Raw genomic sequence first — 20,228 nt, 5'->3', positions numbered from 1 at the left:
TGCGCGGCTGGGCGATGTAGCGGCTGAAGCTCACGCTGCCCCAAGGGCAGAGGAGGCCGCGGGGCTCCCAGCGTTAAGTAGGGCGGGCTCAAGCATCTTCGCGCCTCCTTCCCCTCAGTAGGGCAGCTCCTGGCTACACCTGTGGAGATCCACACTGCTGCCCTCGTGTCTTCAGAAATAGATCCTACTCGAGAAAAGGAGAGCTGATTTTCTCCCGGTCGCTCATTGGAAAAGGACATTTTCCTTTGCAGACATGGCAAAGAAATGTGTTTGCTAAGGGGGGAGAATACCATAAAGCTGCTTAAGTTAAATAAGCTCGCACAAGATCACAGAGACGGGCAATTGCATTTTAAATGGGGCGAAAAGGAAGGCCATTTTCAGGTAGGAAAATGGAAAATGAAATCATCTTTTTTAGTTTTCAAAAAACATGGAAGATAACAGTGTACAATGCTTCCGATTTTCCTTTGGCGGATGAAAACTTGCCTTTTCTGAGAATGTTTGTGAGGGAGGGGGTGGCGTAGAGTTGGAAGCTCTCCAAGGTACTGATGTATGGCTTAGGCTGTTGAAATGGGTTGGGATATTCTTACTCTTACTGTTGATTTCCATCACTTCACTCATTCATAAACTCATCAGTTCATACTCTGTGTAAAAATGCAGCTGGCTCATTTATATTGCCACGGTCTTTATATTTAGACATTGAAAGTTTAAAACTGATGGATAACTGCAATTAAAAGCCCTCAAATGTAAATCAGTCTCATTCTAAAAATACAGTACTTGCATTTGCTATCAAGTCTCTTAACCTCATTCTAGAACTTTCTTACCCCATGTGGAGTCATTTTATATTTCTGGACAACAGCAACATCAGTAATATGACTTAACTGAAAAGGAAAAGGAAAGGGAAAAGATCTAGGAATTGAAGACCTGGTCTGAATCTTGACTTTACTTCCCACTGGCTGCTGACAGCTTTCTCCTATGGAATCCAACGTCCACATTTCTAAAATGATGCTGATGACACTGACCTGCCCCGTCTCTCTCACAGGGGCAAAACTGATAATGGATGTGAAAGAGTTTTATGAATTAAAAACTCTTTTGCAAATATGAGTTACTACAATCATACATGCTTATCACTAAGAGTCACAGGTGACTGAAGTATTCAGAATATTTAAGAAGAATAATGGGGGGGAGGAACTGAGTTATCCTTCTGAGTGCTGTAGGATCAGAGAACAGATCCTAAGGGAAGGATGCTCGGTTGTCTTCATGATACTAGATCTAAAGGAAAAATATGTGAAGCATATGATCAGTGAATTCAGAAAAGAAGAAATACAGATAGTTCAAGGAAATGTGAAAAGATTTGAAAAATGAAAAACATAAATCATTGAAATAAAACAACAAAAATAATGTTGAGAAGAGTGAGTGCGCTTTCATACAAAACTGGAGCAAACATTTTAGAAGAATTTTTCCAATTTTCTGTCAATATTTATCAAGAAACTTTAAAATATCCATACAATTTAAACCCATGATTCTAGAATTCCACTTCTGGCCATAAATTCTATTGAAATAATCAGAAATGTAGTCGAGGTTATGAGCAACATCATGTATTGCAATTCTGCATATACTGATCAATACACATCCAATAAGCAAGAAAGGTTAACTACATTATAGTCAATGTATAAGATATAATATTTGGCGACTAGTAAAAATAATGGTTTGGGGAATATTTAGTACAAATGTTTCATGATACATAACATTAAAAGTTTAGATATAAAAGTATGAGCCATATGATTTCAACATAATAAATATATATGTATTTAACATGTGCACACCAAGAAGACAAAGGAATGCTCATCAAACCATCATTTTTATTTATGGATGATGTTATTTTCTGTAATCTTCTATATTTTTCAACTTGCAATTAGCTTGTATTACTTTATAATCAGAAAATAATATTAGAAGAAATGCCTAATACAGTATACTCTATCCTTTTCCAACTGTTGACATTCATTTCTAAAAGTTGGCATCTATATTTGGAGCATTGAATAAAACTGATTTTTAAACACTAGTTGTGGGGTTGTAAATTGGCACAATCTTTCTGAAAATTTTTTGACAATATATATCAAGAATCTTTAAAATGTTCAAAGACTTTAAGCCAATAGTTTCACTTCCAAAGCCTATTCTTTTTTTTTTTAATGTTTCTTCATTTTTTTTTTTTGAGAGAGACAGAACATGAGTGGGGGAGGGGCAGAGAGAGAGGGAGACACAGAATCCGAAGCAGACTCCAGGCTCTGGGTTGTCAGCACAGAGCCCAACATGGGGCTTGAACCCACAAAGTACGAGATCATGACCTGAGCTGAAGTCAGACGCTTAACTGACTGAGCCACCCAGGCGGCCCTCCAAAATCTATTCTAAGAAAATAATCAGATGCCAACAAATTTGTTGATTGCAGTGCTAGTTATCAAAGCAAAAAGAAAAAAAAGAAAAAGAAAGAAAAAAGGAAAAAGAAACAGCCATTAAATGAAAGAAGAGTCATTAAATACATTATGGTATATCCATACAATGAAATATATTGTGGTTATCAAAATATTGTGAAAGAAGTTTAACGACTCAGAAATGTTTAAAGAATAATATTAAAAGATAAAGTTGATGATAGAAATCTATATACACAGTATGGATCTCTCCCTCGCTTTCTCTCTCCCTGTTATATGTTTAATATATATCTAAAATTTATGTATGGATCCCTATTTGTGTATGCATGTGAGTGTATTTATATATGCCAAGAGAGAGAGAAAGAGAAGAGAAACTGAAAACAAAATAAACCAAAATGTTAGTAGTAATTTTGATGATATCTAGGTATTGGAATATTGAGTTAACTAATAATAGTTAACATAAAGTGTGGTATTGGTTTCAGGAGAAGCCCAGTGATGTATCACTTCCATATAAAACCCAGTGCTCATCCCAACAAGTGTCCTCCTTAATGCCCATCAACCTATTTAGTCCATCTTCCCACCCACCTCCCTTCTAGCAACCCTCAGTTCTCTGTACTTAAGAGTCCCTTATGGTTTGCCTCTCTCTCTGTTTTTATCTTATTTTTCCTTCCCTTCCCCTATGTTCATCTGTTTTGTTTCTTAAATTCCATGAGTGAAATCATATATTTGTCTGTCTATGACTTATTTTGCTTAGCATAATACACTCTATTTCATCCATGTTGCTGCAAATGGCAAGATTTCATTCTTTTCAATTGCCAAGTAATACTCCATTGTGTGTGTATACACATACATATACATCTTCTTTACCCATTCATCCATCGATGGACTTTGGGCTCTTTCCAAAATTTGGCAATTGTTGCTGCTGTAAACATTGGGGTGCATGTGCCCCTTCACAGTAAGAATATGGCCAGATCTTAATGTGGAATAATACATAAAAGAATACACATGTGTGTGTAAGCACACACACACACACACACACACACCCACACACCTGTGTATCTGTAAAGAGGGAGACTGAAAAGAGATATGCTTAAAATTAAGCACAGACTTGGGGCGCCTGGGTGGCGCAGTCGGTTAAGCGTCCGACTTCAGTCAGGTCACGATCTCGCGGTCCGTGAGTTTGAGCCCCGCGTCAGGCTCTGGACTGATGGCTCAGAGCCTGGAGCCTGTTTCGGATTCTGTATCTCCCTCTCTCTCTGCCCCTCCCCCGTTCGTGCTCTGTCTCTCTCTGTCCCCAAAATAAATAAACGTTGAAAAAAAAAAATTAAAAAAAAAAAATTAAGCACAGACTTGAGCATTATGGAGACCTAATATGACCTAATATGATCTCTTATTGCCTGGGTAATCTTGAGCAAGTCACTTCATTTTAGTAAGCCTCCGTTTCAGTGTCTGCAAAATAGAATAATACTTGTGTATTTCTATATTGGTTAGGGATTTTTTAGTGATAAGTGGAAGGAATCAGACCTGAGTAACTTTATATTTAAAAAAAAAATGTTGCAAGGGTATGAGAAATCTTATAGATTCAGAGGAATATCTGAAGAACCCAGCATGGGCAAAAGCAGGTCCCAGAGCTGCTCATTAGATCTAGGTAATGAAACTATAGATGTCTTCTCAGGAGAACACCACCTAGATGAATACACTTAAATAGTTGCTAAGTTTTTCTGGGTCATTCTCTTCAAGATTCAAGTTCCAGAGAGAGCATCCAATTAGCCTGTCATGGGATATGTGTCCAGCCCTTTGCCAGGAACAGAGTGAGCCCCTAAATTGTCTGTCCCACCAGTACTGCAGACCCAAGGTGAATCATGGGGTGGTTGCCCTGTGTAGATGGAGGGTGGGGGAGATTGATGCCTGCAGACAAAAATAAAAACAACTTTCTCTACGTAATTTCAGATGGTTGCTGTGAAAATCAAATGCATACAAAATGCTTAACAGAGATCCCAGCTCATCATAGTTCGTCAATACATTTTAGCTATTATACACACTGTGTATATGTCTTGTGTGTGTGTGTGTGTGTGTGTGTGCGCGTGCACACACGCATTCTTGTTTCCCCTCATTTTTTAAAAAACAAAGTATATATATCAAAATATTAGCAGAGGTTGTTCATGATGGTTAATTATTTTCTAATTTCCATCAAAGTGCATAAATATTACCTTTTTAATTAAAATAAAAACAAATAAACAATAAAAGTAAATAAAAAACAAATACTTAAGAGAGAAAAAGAACGGTCAGGATGAGATTTTAAACTGCACTGGGCTATGGGACACCTGGGTGGCTCAGTTGGTTAAGCGTCTGACTTTGGCTCAGGTCATGATCTTGCACTCTGTGAGTTCAAGCCCTGTGTCGGGCTCTGTGCTGACAGCTCGGAGCCTGGAGCCTGCTTCGGATTCTGTGTCTCCCTCCCTCTCTGTCCTCCCCAGCTCAAACTCTCTCTCTCTCTCTGAAAAATAAATAAACATTTAAAAATTAAAAAAAAAAAACTGAATTGGGCTATAAGTAGATGGAGAAATGATAAAAGAGAATCGCTGATTAGGTACCTCAAATAGAACTGTAGTAGGCTCTACTTGTAAAGAGTAAATCTGTGCCTTGCACAAGCAATGGTGAAAAGGGGTGGAGACGTCATAAGTTTCCCCTGTTGATATATGGATACCTTGAATGGCTGAGAGCGTACATCAGCTAGAGGAAAACTGTGGCCTGGACAGGCGTTGATCTAGATGTTCAGACATAGCAGCCATTCTAGTAGAGTGATCATACCAGCTGCAAACGGTACAAGTGGATCTCACTAGCAAAGCACTTATTCCTCAACCAAATTATTGCCCCTCCCCCACACGATCCTTACAGCATTGCTTAGGTGCAGCTGTAACTCCCAAAGTCTCCCAAACAGAAATCCTACAGATGCTTCAGAGGCAGAAGGATGGAAGAAGGGAAGAAGGGAGGAGAAAAAAGAGAATTGCAACATAGGCTAGATCTCAGCAACAGAGAGACAGAAGAAGCCAGAATGATGTAAGATCCACCACAGATAGGGGTTAACTCTAGATGATGCCCCGTAGGAGTGGTCTGCAGTCCACAATATCCAAAGAACTACAGCAGACTCAGGCTATACCCAATCAGCACCAAGGTCCACAGGCAGTTAAACACAAGAGCAGACACTTCTAGATTGACAATTTTCAGAATCCGAGAGATACTTTGGAATGATAGTGTCCAAGCCCTGGGAAAGATTTATGAGCCCTAATTAGAGTTCTAGGGAAGAGAAATGGTGACCAAAAAAAATTGATATTGTAAAACTGCTTCGGGCATCCGGGTGGCTCAGTCGGTTGTGTCCCACTTCAGCTCAGGTCATGATCTCACTGTTGGTGGTTTCAAGCCCCGCATCGGGCTCTGCGCTGACAGCTTGGAGCCTGGAGCCTTCTGTGGATTCTGTGTCTCCTTCTCTCTCTGCCCCTCCCTTAACCTCTCTCTCTCTCTCTCCCTCAAAAATAAACATTAAAAAAATAATAAAACTGCTTCTTGTTCTTAGGCCTGTGATCCCAGTGGGCAGTAATGTCTAGCAGCACCTATAACTCTTCTAACTACTGTACTGGGTGTAGGAAAGCAAGACCAATCCCAGACACTTACTATGGGTAAGCTTTGGCTTTCTAATAAAAAGAAAGTCTTGGACAGAATAGACTCGGATACTCAGTAGGTCTGAACTTTTTTAGGTGATGGGATTGGGACAGACTTCATCTCCACAAATATTTCCAGCTGGGTTTCCTTTGGACAGAGACTAGAGGAAGGGGATCAAGACTGTGGACCTACTTCCCACTGTATAAAAGGAAATACATGTCTATTCCTCACGCTGGCTAGGAATTGAGTCCTTCTATGAAATGCTTACTGGGAGACTGTACGCGACACCGAGAATTTTGCTTCTGGTGCCTTTACAGACTTAAGTTTAAGAGACTTTTATATGACTTAGTGGAACTGACTTTTAATACATTTTAGCTCAGCACTTGGAAACAATGTTAACACTAACCTGATGGGCTGCTCAAAGAGAAGTTATTTGAAGATTTCAATGGAGAAGAAGTTCAAATTAAGAGTGAAGGCATCTCTGTTACTGGGACATGTATATGCATAGTACAAGGGATTTTAAAATTACACTATACACAGCCACATTGCAGGAGGTAGACTCTGAAATGGAAGATTAGCAGGCAGGAGGTTTATGAAGAAGCAATCTTGGGAATTGAGAGCTTGGGAATTGGAGGAGAAGGTGTAGAAGCAGAAGTGCACAGTGGGAGAAAGCAGCCTGGGGTGCAGTCCTAATGAAAGCTTCAACCACGCCCTGGGGAGCTCTGAAGCTAGAGTAGCCCTTCCAGGTTGTCCGAGATTGGATGAGAGGGGGTTAGTTTTTTTTTTGCCTCCGTGCTGCTGAATCCCTGGATGTGAGCTGTCCTGGAAAGGTGGTGAGCCAGCCAAGGCAATTCACAACAGGATTCCCAGATGTTGGGGATCGGGGCATCACATCACGCTATCTTCTGAACAGCAACCACAGTCATTTTTGGTGGAGTTCGTGTGCCATCACCCAGAATGGGAAAGCATGGTGTCAGAAATGGACAAGCATCTCTAATTGTGGCAATAGTGTAACTGCAAAGTGAAAGTGGTCACAGAGGAAGACTGTTGACATTCTTGTTTCTTACACTGAAAAACTCCAAAATGGAAAGGGGTTGTTGTCACACCTATAATTTCATATAGGGGCCTGGTGACATATAACTAAACAAATGCCACCTTGGAGGATTTAAGACTTAAGTACCTGGAAACAAAAATTACAAAAAGATAAATCACAGCTCAGGATGATAATATAACTTGTATGATAAACTGATGGGAAGGGATGTTTAGTTTGCCATTTACTGAGCTAAAATTAATATAACCATTTTATTAGACATATTTAATTCCACCCCAGGGTGCTGGGGTGGCTCAGTGGGTTAACCATCCAACTTCAGCTCAGGTCATGATCTCACAGTTAGTGGGTTTGAGCCCAGTGTTGGGCTCTGTGCTGACAGCTCAGAGCCTGGAGCCTGCTTCAAGTTCTGTGTCTCCCTCGCTCTCTGCCCCTGTCCCCTGCCCTGCTCATGCTCTTTCTCTCTCTCAAAAATAAACATTAAAAAAGTTAAATCCACACCAAAGTCCTAAGTGAAATAAAATCGGAAATAATTATTTTATCTTGTCTTAAAGTAACTCAGATGAGAACAAATAAAAAGGTATATATATTTTTCAAATACTTAAAAACAATAAGTAATAGAAATAGACATTTAGTAAAATGTACTGATAATGTAACCAATCTAAAGTATCACTGAAACATAAATTCTGTTCTTCAAATTTCAGTTTAAGTGAATCACAAGACATATCATTTTACACTGTTAAAGAGATGATCCGTGCTCATTATTCCGTTGGTGACCTATTTTTTATGTACAAAAATCCTTCTAATCAATGTAAGCAGATTTTTACAATAAAGGCCAAACAATGACACATAGTGGCTAATCATTTAATCCACAGATGTTTGTCTCTAAAAAGCAAGTAAAATCTAACTTTACAGTATAACTACCCAAGGTACCTTCTATTGTTTCCAAGTGTATTGAAAATTAATATTTCAAAATGAATTCTTTAATTTATATAAATGGAAAGTGGATAGAATCATGTTCTTGAGATGAGATCCACATAAATAAGAAGAGAATGATTTCTAAAGAGAACAGGAAACGCTATGTTAGAAATACTGTTTATATTTTATTATAGCCTGAGAAAACCGTATTTGAAACCACTATGGCTGACTAAACATGGGATTCTGAAACCTCTACACATGTATCAACTGAAAATACATTAAGGTGATATCTGCCAGAGGAAATGTATCTTGCTCCCTCTCCATGTGTTACATAGTAAAACTTATATAGAACATAATATATCTTAAAATAACCAAACTGCTAGAAAGAAGAAATTATCAGGTCATTTAAGGACAGAAGAACAGTGGCTTACCTAACCATAAGCAATAATAAATGGGCTGTAGGAACAAAGAAGGAAGCGCCAGGAAAGATGTGTGAAGGGTTTGTTGACATGAGCAGTTGTAAGAAATACTGACAGTAGTAGGTGGTTGCTGGAATTTTTGAAATTACTTAACCAAATAAACACATACTTGGTAGTGCAATTTGGAAATATTTTCCAGAGATTGTAAAAAGAAACAAACAAACAAAACAAAAAACAAAAACCCGAAAGTAAAAAAAAAAAAAAAAAAAAAACACCCAGAAAACAAAAAACAAAAACTGGTCAGAGCTTTTAGCCTTATACAGAAAAAAGACAAGCTGCACATTTTATTAAGTGAAGTAGGGGACTTCACACTTTGATAATGTTTTATATGAACGCAACTGGCAACCAAGGAGATACCCAATCCTGAGGCTATCAACACCACCTAAAATTTATTGAGTATTAGGTGTTATGCATTATCCAGAGGGCTTCATCTGTACTAATTCATTTATCCTTAACAATGTGACAAGGTAGTAATACTTTCTATTTTATAGATGAGGAAACTGATGCATACTCAAGCTTATATAACAAATAAGCTGACTACTTCAGAAAATCCTTCCAGATATAAAGAGGAGAATCCTCATGGGGGGATGAGGGGGAGGTCAGAATGGCCTTTTTAAGCCTTATTGAAGTATAATCAATAAACAAAAATTTGCACATGTTGACTATGTACATATTGGTGAGTTTGGACACATGCATACATCTGCAAAACCATCACCACAATCAAGGTTCTAAACATATCCATCCCCTCCCAGAATTACCTTGTGTTCTTTGTGTGTATTTTGTGTTAAGAACGGATTTTTAAAGAGGGGAGCCTGGGTGGCTCAGTCATTAAGCGTCCAACTTCGGCGCAGGTCGTGATCTCAGGATTCACGGGTTTGAGCCCCGTGTCTGCTCTATGCTGACAGCTCAGAGCCTGGAGCCTGCTTCAGATTCTGTGTCTCCCTCTCTCTGCCCCCCCCCCCCCCGCCCCCGCCCCGCCCCCGCTCATGCTCTGTCTTTGTCTCTCAAAAATAAGTAAATATTAAAAAATTAAACAAAAGAACTTATTTTTAAAGATAATCATGGCAAAATAAAATATAGCATGTATAATTCTTCAGTCATTATTGTTTCTATATTCTCCCTTGTTACTGAAATATTTTTTCAGGCAGTCAAGTTTCTTTTTGTTCAACACTGGGAAGCAAGCAAAGCCATCACATCTAGTTGAGTGAAGTTAATTGTTACCTGTTAGAGAATCTGCTGACTGAAGGTTAATGACTACAATAGATGATTCAGAGACCTTGAACATATTTTGACACTTTTTTTAATTGAAGTATAGTTGACACACAATGTTACATCATTCAGGGGTATAACACAGTGATTTGGCAACTTTATATGTTTTTCTGTGCCCACCACAAGTGTAAACTTGAACTATCAACTTCAAACATAATTTTCCTTATAAACTTCACATGATTTTTCTGAAGAGTAACTAAATTGGCCATTTGGATTACATACTGGCCTACTCTTGGGGGGTTATTTTTTTATGTACAAATTTCTTTTTTTAGTTATAGTTACATTTTTTTTCTCTCTAGATAGATATAGATATATATTTCAAGAGTAACAAAACTAATTATTGTTTACCCTTAAATACTTTCATCATCTATCTTCTTTTTTTATTTATTTTTATTAGTATTTTTTTAATATATGAAATTTATTGTCAGATTGGTTTCCATACAACACCCAGTGCTCCTCCCAACAGGTGCCCTCCTCAATGCCCATCACCCACCCTCCCCTCCCTCCCAGCCCCTATCAACCCTCAGATTGTTCTCAGTTTTTAAGAGTCTTTTATAGTTTGGCTCCCTCCCTCTCTAACTTTTTTTTCCTTCCCCTCCCCCATGGTTTTCTGTTAAGTTTCCCAGGATCCACATAAGAGTGAAAACATATGGTATCTGTCTTTCTCTGTATGACTTATCTCACTTAGCATAACACTCTCCAGTTCTATCCATGTTGCTACAAAAGGCCAGATTTCATTCTTTCTCATTGCCACGTAGTATTCCATTGTGTATATAAACCACAACTTCTTTACCCATTCATCGGTTGATGGACATTTAGGCTCTTCCCATAATTTGGCTATTGTTGAAAGTGCTGCTATAAATATTGGGGTACAAGTGTCCCTATGCATCAGCATTCCTATATCCCTTGGGTAATTCCTAACAGTGCTATTGCTGGGTCATAAAAATTTTTTTTAATTTTTTGAGGAACCTCCACACTGTTTTCCAGAGTGGCTGCACCAGGTTGCATTCCCACCAACAGTGCAAGAGGGTTCCCGTTTCTCCACACCCTCGTCAGCATCCATAGTCTCCTGGTTCATTTTAGCCACTCTGACTGGCGTGAGGCGGTATCTCAGTATGGTTTTGGTTTGTATTTCCCTGATAAGGAATGACGTTGAACATCTTTTCATGTGCCTATTGGCCATCTGGATGTCTTCTTTAGAGAAGTGTCTATTCATGTCTTCTGCCCATTTCTTCACTGGATTATTTGTTTTTCGGATGTGGAGTTTGGTGAGATCTTTACAGATTTTGGATACTAGCCTTTTGTCCGATATGTCATTTGCAAATATCTTTTCCCATTGCGTTGGTTGCCTTTTAGTTTTGTTGACTTTCCTTTGCAGAGCAGAAGCTTTTTATCTTCATGAGGTCCCAATAGTTCATTTTTGCTTTTAATTCCCTTGCCTTTGGAGATGTGTCAAGTAAGAAATTGCTGTGGCTGAGGTCAGAGAGGTTTTTTCCTGCTTTCTCCTCTAGGGTTTTGATGGTTTCCTGTCTCACATTCAGGTCCTTCATCCATTTTGAGTTCATTTCTGTGAATGGTGTAAGAAAGTGGTCTAGTTTCATTCTTCTGCATGTTTCAGCATCTATCTTCTAAGAATAAGGACATTCTCTTAAGATAACCGTATATAATTATCATACTTGGGAAATTTAAATTTAATATTATTATTTAATTTGCAATCCTTCTTTACATTTGCCTAATTGTCCCCCGTCTCCCCCCTTTTTTTCCCTCTGGGATCCAGAGTCAAGGATCATCCCTTGTGTTTATGGCCATATCTCTTTTATCTCCTCTAATCTAGGTTCGTTCCCCAGCTGGGTGCATGCACACACACATCTATGTATGCATTGTGATATTTCATGACAGCAACATTTTTGAATAGTCTAGTCCAGCAAGATTTGTCAGATTTTTTCTTCATAAGATTTATTTCATGATCATGTTTAGCAGAGATTATATTGTGAGCTCAGTGCATCACTTTGGCAGGAATATGGTATTGGATTGTCCAATTATGGGGGGTGTTAAATTTTATCATTTGGTTAGTATGGTGTCCATCAGATTTCTCTATTGTAAAGACATTTCTCCCCCTGTAATTAATAAGTAATTTGAGACTGTGTGAATATATGATTCCTCAAAAGTTTATCACACACTGCTTTTAGCATCCATGTTAATTACTGCCTGAATTAATTATTGCTATGGTGGTCATAAGATGGTGATTTTCTATTTCTGTCATTCCTTTATATCTATTAGTTGGTACTATTCTATTTTTTATAATAAAAAAAGTTTTCTTCTTCTGTCCATACCCACCTTTATTTTTCTAAGTGTAAATATGGATTCATGCATTTATTTTTATTCAGTGTAATATAATCCATTCTTGTCACTATTCATTTTAATCATCAAACTGTCCCAGTTTCAGCCAGTGGGAACACCTTCAAGTTGGTCACTTGTCCTTTCTGCATCCCTCCCCTTCTATGCTTCCTGGGACAAGATGTTCCAGATTTCCTTGGTGTTTTCCTGTCCCTATCCTGGAATCAACCATTTCTCTAAGAGACCTTGGCTCCATTTTGTGAGGAATGATGTTTAGTATGGCTGAATTTCTGTAACCAAACCAGGTTCTATTTTATAATTATAATTTCATTCCTCAGACATTAGATTTTAGTTCCCTGTTAAATAAGGACATTTCTGTAAAAATTTAATATTGAACCTACTAGTTATTTATTATACTTTAGGATGAAAGTATTTATTACTCCATGTACTTTATAAAGGATAGGAAGCCCAGGGAATGACAACACTGGACAATGGAGGAGTGAGAGGGAATAAAAGAAGGCTGGCGACAATTTTTTCTTTCCCAGGCACCATCACACATGGCATAAATTCATTCTCACATAAATCCTTATTTCTGCAACTGAGGAAGTAACCTGCTCAAAGTTGCCATGTGTATGGCAGATATCCCAGAACTAACCCCCTTTTTAATTTAATCCTAGAAACCTCATCTGTACCTTCTCCTACACATGCCATTTTGCAAGCCAAACATGGAGGTCCATGAGCTGAGAAGACAAAGTTCAACCTCTTCAAGGGTTGGGAAAGGCAAGCTGTGAACATGCTGCCTTCCTATTTCACTTGAACTTACTCATTGTGACTTACATGTGCAGCAACCCTCACAAACGTTGTCCTTTGGTTGAAAAAATACCTTCAAGTGTTTCTACAGCTCAGACTCAGGAAGTCTGTGGGAAACAATTATATTTCATTTGCTTTCAGTGTTGATTAAAAATAACAGATAAGCATCTCAAATTGAATGCTGTCTCGGTTGGATTATTCTTTACAAGTATTACCTATTGCCAGAAGTTAGTGCTAGCGGTGGGAAAGCTTGTTGCGGGCTTGTAAGGGAGAACTGAGGCAAGCTGCCTGGAAAACAACCTTGGGTACAAAGCCCAGAAAAACATGTTTTTCTCCCCCTTATTCTTATTACCTTGGTAAGGTTTCTGAACTCTCTTGGTTCCCAGTTTCTCACTATAAATGGGGATAATAATAGTTTGCCTGCCTGAAAAAGGAAGCAGGATATCTAGGGCAACATCAACAACCACATTTTAAGTGCATTCTATGAATAGGACATTTCCTTTCACATTGGAAATGTGGAGAAATATAAGGCAGAGTCTTTACCCTCACTATGCTTGCCTTGTAATTAGGGGTACTGGACTTGCACATAAAAAAGTCAAATAAACTACAGAGAGAATAGTTGTAACAGATCATGTGAGTGTCAAAGATGAGAGAAAGGATCAATCACCAAGGATATTATAAGCTTCTCAATTTAAAATAATAATAAAATACAACTTTCTCTTTTTTCCTACCAATGTTGTAAAGAAAAGAAAGAACATGGAGGGAAGGAACAAAAGGATCAGTGAAAAGTGAAGGGGTGAAGGGAAGGAAAAGACATAGAAGGAGCAATAAAGGTCACTGCATAGGTAAATATCTATCAGTATTTTAATTTGGAATTCCTTAGTTTTCTTATATGATTTAAAAAAAACTGTAAGATAATTATAAATCTATGTTGATGGGCTCACAATGTATAAAAATATAATCTGTGACAATAACAACATAAAGGGAAGGATGGAATTGTATAGAAGAAAACTTTTATATATAATTGAAACTAACTTTTTTCTCATTCAAACTATATCTCTATAAATTAAATTGTTAATTGTAATCCTATAATTAGATGGTAAACCACTAAGAAAATCACTTAAAAATGTGTAGAAAAAAATGAGAAAGGAATCAACATGGTATGCTAGAAAATATATATTTAACACAAAAGAAGGCAGTTATGGAGAAAATGAGGAAAAAGAAAAGATATAAGACATGTGAAAACTATATGGCCAAATAGAAGTCCTTCTTTATCAGTAACTGCATTAAATGTAAATGGAATAAAACTCCAACCAAAAGGCAAATAATGGGAGAATGGAGTAAAAAACATGATTCAGTCACATGCTATCTACAAGAGGCTCACTTTTGATCCAAAGAAAGCTAAGGTGACAATTAAAGGATATGAAATATACTCCATGCAAATACTCGCCAAAAGACAGCTGGATTGGCTATATTAATATCAGACAAAATAGAGTTTAAGAAAAAAATGTTACAACAAACAAAGAAGGACATTACATAACAACTAAAAAACCCATCAAGAAGATATACCAATTATAAACACAAAAACCAAGTCCAAAAATATGTGAAGCAAAAATTGACAAAGAAAAAAATACAAAGCTCTACAATAACAGTAGGGCATTTATATACTCCACTTTCAATAATGGATACGACGACGAGACAGAAGATCAACAAGGAAACAGAAGACTTGAACAACACTATAAACCACCGAGATCTAAGAGATATATATATAGAACACTCTACCCAACAGCAGAATATACATTCTTCTCACGTGCCCATGAAACATTCTCCAGAAAAGACCACACCTTAGGCCATAAAATAAATCTCAATACATTTTAAAAGACTGAAGCCATACAAAGCATTTCCTCTGACCACAATAGAACAAAATTAGAAATAAACTACTAGAAGTAGTAAACTAATAGAAGAAAACAGAGGAAAAGCTCATGAAATCTGTTTTTGGCAATGATTTCTTGCATATGATTCCAAAAGCACAAGCAACACAAGGAAAATTACAAAAGCAATTAAACTAAAAAGCTTCTGCATAGCAAAGGAGGCAGTCAATAGAGTGAGAAGGCAAACCAAGAATGAGAAAAATAGTTTAAAATGATATAGCTGATAAGGGATTAAGAGCCAATACGTGTAAGGAATTCCTACAAATCAGCAGCAAAAATAAATAAATAAATAAATAAATAAATAAATAAATAAATAAATAACTTCATTAAAAAATAGGCAAAGAACTTGAGTTGACATTTCTATAGAGATGGTGTGCAGTGGCCAACTGGTTTATGAAAAGATTCTCAACATCACTAATCTTCTGAGAAATGCATGTCAAAATCACAACGAGATATCACTCACATCTGTTAGGATGTCTATTATGTTAAACAAATAACAAATGTTCCTAAGAATATGGAGAAACTGGAGCCCTTGTACACTGTTGGTACATGTAAAATACAAAATGGTGCAGCCCCTGTGGAAAACATTATGGAGTTTCCTCAAAGATATTAAGATTAGAATCACCATCTGATCTAGCAAGTATATATCCAAAGGTATTGAGATTAAGACTTCAATGAGATATATGCACTCCCACATTCATCACAGCATTATTTCAACAGCCAACATATAGAAGTAACCTAAATGTACATCAACAGACGAATGTGGTGTATACATACAATGGAATATTATTCAGCTTTAAAAAGAAGGAAATCCCGCCATATGTGACAACATGGATAAGCCTAGAGGACATTATGCTGAGTGATTAAGCCAGTCACAGGACATACTGCCTGATTCTACTTACATGAGGTATCTAAAATAGACTCTTAGAAACAGAGAGTAGAATGGTGGTTGCCAAGGGCTGGACAAAGGGTAAAATGGGGAGTTGCTGTTTAATGGGTACAAAGTTTCAGTTATGCAAGATCAATAAATTCTAGAGATCTGCTGTAGAACACTGTGCCTATAGTTAACGATACTGTAGTCTGCACTTAAAAATTTTTAAGAGAGTAGATTTCATGTTTAATGTTCTTACTACACATGCGTAAACACACACACAAATCCTTTTGGAAGAATAGAGAGAGGGAGAGAAGGAGGAAGGAAGAAAAAAAAGGGGAGAGCTGGCAAATTCACAAATATGTGGAAATTAAACACATTCTTAAACAATGAATGGGTCAAAAGAGAAGTCACAGAAAATTAGAACATACTGTGAGAAGAATTAAGGAAACACAACACCAAAACTTAAGTGATTCAGTTAAACAGTGCTTGCTCAGAGGGAAATTTATGGTTCTAAATGCCTACATTTTAAGGAAAGAAAAATCTTATATCAATAACATAACCTTCCCAAGCAACTAGAAAAGAAAGAGCAAACTAAACCGAAAGCAGCAGAAGGAAGAAAGCAATAAAGATCTGAATAGAGATAAATGAAATAGAAAATAGAAAAAGAAGCGACGCCTGGGTGGCTCAGTCAGGTAAGCGTCCAACTTTGGCTCAGGTCATGATCTCATGGTTCGTGAGTTTGAGCCCCACGTCGGGCTCCGTGCGGACAGTTCAGATCCTAGAGCCTCCTTCTGATTCTGTGTCTCTCTGCCTCTCTCCCACTCGCACTCGTACTCTATCTCTCTTTCAAGAATAAATAAACATTAAAAAAATCAAAAACAAAAAGAAAATAGAAACAGAATAAATGAAATCAAAAGTTGGTTCTTTGAAAAGGTAACAAAATTACCAAACTCTACTGTTTAGCTCTACTAATTAAGGGGGGAATAAAACTCAAACTACTAAGGTAAAAAATGAAATGGGACATTGCTGTTGACTTTATAGAAATAAAATTATTATAAGAGAATACTATTAACATTTTTAAGGTGATATTTTACATCATTTTGTTAAACACACACAGCCCCTAGAGTACACACACAGCTGACATGTAATGATCTCACATAGAGCTGCCATTTCAAGCCACATGCAATTATACCATGCTCTTTTACACCTGGGCCATTGCCAGCAAAGCCTGGAAGTGTATTTTTTTTTTCTTAGTTTTAATTTAAATTCCAGTTAGTAAACACAGTGTAATATTGGTTCCAAATGTACAATGTAGTGATTCAACACTTCCACACAAGCCTGCTGTTCACCACGACAGGTGCACTTCTAAATCCTCATCCCCCACTTCCCCTATCCCTCCATTTACCTCCCCTCTGGTAACCATCAGTCTGCTCTCTATAGTTAAGAATTTGCTTCTTGGTTTCCCCCCTCTCTCTTTTTTTCCCTTTGCTCATTTTTTGTTGTTGTTTCTTAAGTTCCACATATGAGTGAAATCATATAGTATATGTCTTTCTCTAGCTGACTTATTTTGCTTAGCATAATACTCTTTAGTTCTATCCATGTCGTTGAAAATGGCAATATCTCGTTCTTTTTATGGCTGAATAATATTCCATTGTATATACAAATATATACATATATGCATATATCAATCACATCTTCTTTATTCATCAATCAATGCAAACTTATATGTCAACAAATTGGATAACCTAGATGAAATAGACAAATTCCTCAAAACACACAAACTACACACACATCAACTATCAAAACTGACTCAAGAAGAAAAATAGAAAATCTAAATAGACCTAAACTAAGGAGATTGAATCAATAATCAAACGCCTCCAACAAAGAAAAGCTCAAGACTTGATGGCTTCACTGGTAGAGCTTACTGTTTGTTTTAAGACAAAACCAATCCTTCTGAAAGTCTTCCAAAAAATAGAAGGAGGGAACACTTTATTCTATGAAGCCAGTATTGCCCTGATATCAAAACCAGACAAAGACATCACAAGAAAATAAAATGGTAGGGCAATATCCCTTATGAATATAGGTGCAAAAGTCCCTAACAAAATACAAGCAAACCGAATCTAACAGCATATTTAAAGGACTATATCCCATACCCATGTGGAATCTATCCCAGGAATGCAAGGATGGTCCAGCATAGGAAAAACTTTACCATATTAATAGACAAAAGGGAAAAAGCCACACAATCATCGCAATGATGCAGAAAAAGCATTTGACAAAATTCAATCATTTTTCATGATAAAAATACTCAGAGAAATAGGAATAAAGGCAACTTCTTCAACATGATAAAGTGCATCTATGAAAATCCCACTCAGTGTGAGAGACTGAAAGCTTTCCCTAAGATCAGAAACAAGACAAGGATGTCTGCTCCTGACACTTCTATTCACCATTGTACTGGAAGTTCTAGCCAGAGCGACAAGGATGGAAAAAGAAAGAAAAGACATTCCAAATTGGAAAGGAAGAGGCCAAGCTATCTCTAGTCACGGATGACATGAATATATCATATAGACAAGTTTTAAATAAAAAAAATTATGTGTGAATGTTTATAGCAGCACTATTTACAATAGCCAAAATGTGGAAACAACCCAGTGTCCACCAAGAGATGAATGCATAAATAAAATGTGCATACATATTCAATGGGATATTCGTCAGGAATAAAGTACTGATTCATACTACAACATGGAGGAACCTTGAAACATTATGCTGTGCGAAGGAAGCAAGACACTAAAGGCCATAGACACAGAAGGCCGATTAGTGGTTGCAAGGTGCTGTGGGGAGAGGGGAATGGCCAATGACTGTTCAATGGGTGTAGTGATTCTTTGTGGAATGATGAAGGCCTTTTGGAATTAGAAAGTGTTAATAGTTGCAAACTATTTTACCTCAATTAAAAAAAATACAGAAGAGGAAACATTTAATACTTCTATTTTATGCCCAGACTTGGGCTGGTAATTTTCCATCTGTTTTCTCACTGATCCAAGTGGACATTTGTCCATAAAGAGGTCATGACTTAATTGAAGGGAATTTGCAAACTGGAATTAAAATTTCAGAATTTGCTCTAATTCCACCTCCTCTATGAAGCATCCCGTAACACTCCTAAAACAGAAAAAAAAAAAAAAAGGCTACATAGTATATAATGCTTCTCTACCCTCAACCTTCTGATATCTGAACATATTATGCTTTGGTTTTATTTTTACATTTGTTTTCTCTTACAATGTGACATGTTTATCATCTCTCTTAACTAGTCTATGAGCTCCTCAAAATCAGGACCTGTCCTTTGTTTTTACATTTCTGTGCTCAGCACATAGTACATGCTCAAGAAAGGTTTTCACTGGCCAGCTGGAATTTCATATTTGGTTCCTGTAAGCATACTGCGTTAATGGCTCCTAAAATACCCATGTCTGTTTCACTTGCCTGTGCAACACTCAGCATCTATTTCCCAGAATGAAACTAGGTCACATCTGGGACACATGAACAGTGTTAAGAAAAGTTCCCTCTGAAACACAAAACCCTTAAGTGTATATCAAGTATAATCGAGCTGATCATGCCAAAAAATTGTAAAGGATTAAAACATTGCTTCATTATTACACTTTTGGTCTTGGCTCTTCTACTTCATTTAATAAGTTTTATAGCAACAGAATGATTTACACATGTTGAAAATCAAAACAGGATGAAAATGGCAAAAAAAAAAAAAAAGGAAAGTGTTTTACTTTATGAGTCTTTTTCTTTGTGAGTTCTCCCCTACACTGTGGTTATTTTATACAAGATCTGTCTGGTTATGGAGACACCTTGTACACAAAGGATCTAAGACCTCTTTGCTCTCCTATAAAAAACATTCATCAAAAGAGAAAAATATATATAGATATATATTATATACATAGGTATATAATATATATATATACACACACACACACCAATAAAGAGGATCTGAGGAAGAGGGCCTCTCCTGATCAAGTCACATGTAGGATAGTTTATTAAGAGAAATGCGTGGGATGAGCTGACTTTGGTGGTTTCTGGGAATCATAACAGAATTTACTGGATGCCCACAAACCTTTTGTTGTGTCTGTGCTAAACCCTGCGAACAATACATTTTGGGGGCACTGTTTCCTTTATTGTTTTAGTCATTCTTCAATTGACCCCCTTGTTTGTATGTGAAAAGGTGGCAAAATATTTATTTTCTGTTGATACATTTTTTGAAAATTATGCAATGGGTTCAGTGCTAAGCACAGAGCCTACTTAGGACTCTCTCTCCCTTTCTCTGTGCCTGTCCCCCACCTGTGATTTCTCTCTCTAAAAATAAATAGATTTTTAAAAATTAAAAAAAAGAGGAGTTTCTGAGTGGTTCAGTTGGTTAAGCATCCGACTTTGACTCAGGTCATGATCTCACAGTCTGTGAGTTCGAGCCCCATGTCAGGCTCTGTGCTG

This window comes from Leopardus geoffroyi, chromosome C1, assembly GCF_018350155.1.
Source record: "Leopardus geoffroyi isolate Oge1 chromosome C1, O.geoffroyi_Oge1_pat1.0, whole genome shotgun sequence".
In the NCBI taxonomy this organism is placed as follows: domain Eukaryota; kingdom Metazoa; phylum Chordata; class Mammalia; order Carnivora; family Felidae; genus Leopardus; species Leopardus geoffroyi.
The sequence above is the reverse complement of the archived record's forward strand: the minus strand, read 5'-3'. Positions refer to the sequence as shown.